Here is a 5,568-nt window from a genome sequence, read left to right as displayed (position 1 = left end):
ATTTTCTTATCTTCTACCTCCTCCCCTGCTATGAGGGGCAGATTATGGCTATGTGTGTTAAGAATAGGAGTGTCATTCAAGTTCATCAGCAGCAGCAGAATCGACCTCAATATTAAGATCAGCAGAGCTGGGGAGTGAGCAGCACAGAGCTGGAAGCAGAGAGTAGAAGCGCCTCATCATGATGGTGGGCAGGGGCGGCGGCTCCAGATAAGTATGCATACCTGGGCTCAATAATGCAGCTTTCAGGCCTATGCCATGCAACTGCACTGGTTCGTGTTCGCTCAGGGTCCCAACGCGTCACTGAGTCCAGCAGCTTAGCCTGGACCTGTGGCGGGTCATGAAGCTGTTCACCGCCACTCACCTGCAGATACGAAATAAAAATTCTCTGCAGGATTGTGTAGCAGTGGCCAGACCCCTTGCATTCACACATACCCTGATACTGAGCAAAACTGAGACCAACATCAACTTTAAGCCGATGCACCTCCCAGGATGCCCCACCTTAAACTTGGAGATCAGCAACTACACATCCATGCGTGACGTGGTCTCCTCACCATGCAGCCGCCGCCTGCACAAGCAGTGTTCACCCCAGGCCCCACTCCCCCGTGCTCATCAGCTTCGGCCCCTGTGGCATGCACGTGAAGTTCATGGCCGCTATGTTCCAGAGCCTGGTCCCCTCCATCAACGTGCACAGTAACCTGAACACCATCAAGCGCTGCCTCCTCATCAACTACAACCCTGACTCCCATGATCTGGGTTTCCGTCACTAGGGCATCAAAGTCATCCTGTGGGCACATGTCGTGGGATGAAGAAGTTTCTCCAAGAGACATTCCCCAACATGGGCCTCCTGAATGACAGCTAGCTGGTGACCATGGGTGCCGAGCTGTCAGAGGACGAGGCAGAGCCCTATAGCAGCAGCAAAGGTGGCAGCATGCAGACCCAGCAGAGCCCTGCGGGGCTCACAGAGATGAGATCAGCATGGAGGCCTGTCGTGACAGCTCATCAAGACCCAGGAGGGCGCTGGGGAGGGGAATGTGCTCTTCACCAGTTTCTTGCACAAGACAGAGGAGGAGCAGCAGGCCATGCTGGCAGCAAAGGAGGAGAAGCTGCAGCTCAAGGCCCAGAGGCAGGCCCCGCAGGCCCCGAATGTCCAGGAAGGAGAGCCTGGCAAGCATGAAAGGGCCATGGGCAGAGGCCAATGGAAATAGTGATACGAGGACCTTGGAACACATCTAGAGGTAGAGAAGGCCAGCCAGAAGGGGTGGAGGATGACTCTTGAGTATTTCTGCCAGTTCTTGGGGGAGGAGCCTGACAAGACCTGTGTTCAAAGGCAAGCGGAGACGACCCACAGGCCTCCAAGCAAGAAGCAGTGAGAGCAGTGAAGGCCCGATCTGGGCAGTGACGAGAGGCATCCAAAGGTCAAGGAATGGCACTGGGGGCCCAAGCCAAGCTGGGGGCCCAAACATAGCCATCTACGGGAGTGGCCTGAGACCAAATCTGAACAGCGGATGTATGCCCCAGCTTGGAGCTCGAGAGATGCGTTCTGGGCTCCTTCCGGAGCATCCAGGTGCAGCCCTCAGATTCCTTTCAAAAAAATGTTTGTTCCCCAACCTCTAATAAACACTGATTTCTCATGGGGGAAAAATCATCAGAGCTATACTTTTATGATGTTTGAAATTTTGCTTTCCTCACCTGTATCTTTCACCCAGGTTCTTCTTCCTCCAATTTAATATACTATTTAAAATGTAACCCTGCTTTCTCATTAGAAAGATCAACTTACTTAGAAAGCTGTAAAAGACTTTTATTATATATAAAACTATTATATGAACTTGCTTTGCAGTTTGTGAGAATAACAACTTTTATAATAATTTATATCCTTTACAATTTTTTCTGCTATTGTAAATATGCAATGATTACATTTAGAGATTAAAGATATAGGTAAAGAAATTTTAGATAATGATATCAAAGCTTAATAGTGATTTAGATTTCCTATATGTATGTACCAGTGAGTAAAGGGAGATTTCATTATTTTTATTATAATCCAATAGTTTCACCAACTTCCTTAAGAACCAATATCTGAGAAAAATGATGATAAAATTTCCTAAAACGTGACAAAAAATTTTCAAGGCAAATTATAAATCTACATATATGTAATAAGAATTTAGATTTGTAAAAATTATTTAGGCAAGCAAATTTTTCTCTGAAAATTGAATTTCTGTGTATTTTATAACAACAAACAAGTAAAAAGTTGAACAATTCTTCTCATTAAAACAAAGAAACAAATGAAAAACAAACAGGAAAAAGACACTCTAAATTTTCAAGTGCAATGAGGATAAAATTCTCTAGAGTAAAACGTGCTTTGTTACTGCCGTTGATATTGTGCTCAGGAGGATTTTGTTGCAGATGGAATTTCCATCTGGAAACTGTCCTTGCTGATAATCTTGGATAGTTTTATTGGCTTTATTCTCTAGAGACAAGTAAATTCTCAGTTAGCTATTTAGAATACAGCTAAAGTTAAACTCCTGCAGAGAGTTTTTGTAATGAAGACATGGACTAACTGCCTTGGAAATTATGATGATGTAAAAATTCTACATATATAATGAAAAAAGAGTCATTCTTTTTTATACTCTCTTTTAATAATATATTCCGGCAGAGTGTTATGAATCTTAATGTTACAGTATAATGTGTCATAGAAAATCACTTTGTTTTAATTATGAATATGTGTTAAGGGAATTCTACCAGTGATAGTTTCTTTCTCTTTTCAACACTTGCATAGTTATTTAAAAAAAAAACACACAAAAAACTGTAGGCCCTGACCGGTTGGCTCACTGGTAGAGTGTCGGCCTGGAGTGCGGGAGTCCCAGGTTCGATTCCTGGCCAGGGCACAGAGGAGAAGCGCCCATCTGCTTTTTCACCCCTCCCCCTCTCCTTCCTCTCTGTCTCTCTCTTCCCCTCCTGCAGCCGAGGCTCCACTGGAGCAAACTTGGCCTAGGCACTAAGGATGGCTCCATGGCCTCTGCCTCAGGTGCTAGAATGACTCTGGTAGCAACAGAGCAACGCCCCAGATGGGCAGAGCATCGCCCCCTGGTAGCCAGGTGGATGCCGGTAGGGCGCATGCGGGAGTCTGTCTGACTGCCTCAGCATTTCCAACTTCAGAAAAATACAAAAAAAAACCCAAACAAACAAACAAAAAAAACCCTGTAACTTTCTTTCTCATTAAAATTAAAATGCAAGACATCTTGTAACACTTCGGAGAGTGAAAAGGAAAGTAATTCCTCTGTAAAGAGGCTGGGATTCAAACTGTGTCACAAAACTGATTAACCAGTCAAAAAAGCAAAATTTTTGCAATCTTAAGAGAAACACTTCATTGTATCATCAGCAAAAGTTTGAAGCGATTTAATTTAGTTTCATATAATAAACCAGGATGGGTATGTGAGTGGAAGTCTCAGTACTCTAACTTTTCTACATTCATAATTATGTATAGATTTGTGGCAAAACATTCATTACCATTTCGTTGACATTCAGGCTGCTGTCATGTTTAATGTAGCACATTTTTCAGTTCAGTCTAAAAAGGAAGTACATAAAGGAGAAAACATGATTTGAGATATTTTGAAAAGCTGACAACTAATTATTTTGAAGTCAGATCATTAAATGGGGAACTATATATACACAGTCAAACAGATAATCATATTAAGGTGTATGATTTGATTTTGACAATAAGGGAAAGGCAGTTGAGGAAAAAAATAACCTTAGCTATAATTATTTCTAAAATGACTGACTTTGAGTTATTAATTTGTATCAATCCCGGGACTCTAAAGTTTACCTAGACTATTTTGTAATGACATTAACTTTTGGCTGATTCCAACTTCCTCCAAAAGAAGGAATATTGTCAACCATAAAGCGAACAGAACTAAACTTTGTTCATGAAAAACCATAGTGTCTCCGTTTCTAAATTTTAGTTTATAATTACTTTTATTTTATTTTTTACTTTTCTTGTCAATATTGTAATCCTATTAGAACTGCAAAAGCTTTCAGAAAAGCAATCAAAAAGGTAAATTATTAAAGCCAGAATTAGGGGGTTTTCTTCTTAAAATGAAAGTAGTTAATTTTAAGACAAATGAAAGAAATGAAACTGCTGACAATACTTTAACATAAACATACTAGTTTCTTTTCTTCAAGGAATAATACAGGATGAAGTAAATTACCAATGGATACCAACAAGGTATATATATTCGTAAGCAATGGCTTCATAATAAATTAATACAGAAAATTATATAATAAAACTTTAATTTTTACTGATTTTTAAAACTAATAGAGTATCACTATTAAGATTTTAAACATTCAGAAAAGCACACTAAAGTAAAACATCAAGACATCATTCTGAAAACCAAAAAACTTTAATTGGAAAGAAGATAAAAATGTGTGAGCATTGTGGTCTGTAATTTTTATATACATACTCCATGAAGTATCTTAAAAACTTGGATCTTCTTTTTCTCTTAAATGTATTTTAATGTTTAAATAAAAATGATATGAAAGAAACAGAAAGAAAAAAATAAAATAGTATGCACATAGAGATGATTATAACATAAATATGTACATATATATGTACATAAAATAAAACAAAAAGGCCAAAATGCTTACAGTGTCCTCAAATGCCAAAACTATGGATTATACAGTGTGTCCGTAAAGTCATGGTGCACTTTTGACCAGTCACAGGAAAGCAACAAAAGGCAATAGAAATGTAAAATCTGCACCAAATAAAAGGAACCCTCTCAGTTTCTGTAGGATGATGTGACAGCATGTGTGCATGCACAGATGATGACGTAACACCGTGTATATAGCGGAGCAGCCCACAGCCATGCCAGTCGAGATGTGGACAGTACAGAGGAAAGTTCAGTGTGTTCTGTGACTCCCTAAATTCGAATCCATGACCAAAGTGCAATGTGAATATGGGCGTTTATAATGAAGTGCCACCACATAGGAATAACATTACTCGGTGGGAGACCAGCAGTTTGGTGGAGAAACCCCGTTCTGGTAGGCCATCAGTCAGTGAGGAGTTTGTAGAGGCTATTCGGGATAGCTACCTAAGGAGCCCTAAAAAGTCTGTGCGTGAGCCCACAATCGAACTGCACTGAATAGGTATGAAACTGGGAGAGTTTTCCTTTTATTTGGTGCAGATTTCACATTTCTTTTGTCTTTTGTTGCTTTCCTGTGACAGGTCAAAAGTGCACCATGACTTTACGGACACACTGTATTTTATCGTGCACATATTACATAATGGTTTAACATTTGCACATTTTTTACCATCCCTGTGGAGTTTTGTGCAATTACACTGGTGCAGCCAACATTACAGTAATAAAAGACTTTCCAAATATATTTAGTGTGCAAAACTAATAAATCCTTCTGGATTTACAAGAGAAAGAAATAACCTAACTTTAAAATTCTCATTAATTTAGAATTTGTTCCATAAAGTTAACCCTACCCTTCATATAGGTTGTGGTGTGCCTGATTAAAAAATGAATTATCTGCGCTGGTCAGTTGGCTCAATGGTAGAGCGTCGGCCCAGTGTGT

General features: G+C 40.1%; 1 pseudogene; it reads left to right on the top strand.

Moving 5' to 3' along the window:
• Positions 1-249: 249 nt before the first annotated feature.
• Positions 250-1,370, top strand: LOC136317656 (suppressor of SWI4 1 homolog pseudogene; annotated as a pseudogene).
• The last annotated feature ends 4,198 nt before the right edge of the window (positions 1,371-5,568 follow it).

The sequence above is a fragment of the Saccopteryx bilineata genome, chromosome X, assembly GCF_036850765.1.
Source record: "Saccopteryx bilineata isolate mSacBil1 chromosome X, mSacBil1_pri_phased_curated, whole genome shotgun sequence".
NCBI classification, from domain to species: Eukaryota; Metazoa; Chordata; class Mammalia; order Chiroptera; family Emballonuridae; genus Saccopteryx; species Saccopteryx bilineata.
Note: the sequence above shows the minus strand (reverse complement) of the source record. Positions and strands in the feature narration are given on the sequence as shown.